We start from the raw sequence: 821 nt of genomic DNA on the forward strand, positions 1-821 counted from the left end.
AGTGTAGACATGGTGAGACGTGGTGGTGGGAAGAAGATATCTAAAAGGTTTTGGAAGTCAAAAAGGATAGGTTTAGGGTGTGGAGAAGGGACATGACGGGGGAAGCGAAGTTTGAGTACAGGAAGGCTAAGAAAGTTGCAAAACGGGCAGTGGCAACTGCAATGACGAAAGCATCAGATAGGTTAATGAAAGAAATAGAATTTGATGCGAGTTCGAAGAAAATGTTCAAAGTAGCAAAGCAGTCAATGAGGGATAGGAAAGATGTTACAGGGAATGGATATGTTTGGGATGGATCTGGCAAGTTGTGCATAGATGAGAGGAAAAAGTTCAGGTGTGGAAAGCCCATATGGAAAGGTTGATGAATGAAGAGAATGAGTGGGATGGAGTTGTGAAATCCGCGGTCACACACGTACCCATAGAGAAGATGACAATGGAGGAAGTAGAAAAAGCAGTTAGAGAAATGAAATTAGGTAAATTGACAGGGGTTTCGGAAGTGGCGGCGAAACATATAAAGGCGAGTGGGGTGATAGGAATTGAAATTATGATAAAAATTGTTAACAGTGTGTTGAGGATGAAGGTATACCTGAGGATTGGCTACACAGTGTGTTGGTGCCGTTGTATAAGGGCAAAGGAGATGTGAGAGATTGTGGTCATATAGGGGTGTGAAATTGCTAGAGTATGGAATGAAGGTAGTGGAGAGGGTGCTTGAGAAAAAGTTGAAAAATATGGTGACAGTTAATGAAATGCAGGGTGGGTTTATGCTTGGTAGGGGAACGGTGGATGCGTTGTTCACAGTGAGAATGTTGCAGGAGAATTATAGA

Source organism: Helobdella robusta, assembly GCF_000326865.2.
Source record: "Helobdella robusta unplaced genomic scaffold HELROscaffold_244, whole genome shotgun sequence".
NCBI classification, from domain to species: Eukaryota; Metazoa; Annelida; class Clitellata; order Rhynchobdellida; family Glossiphoniidae; genus Helobdella; species Helobdella robusta.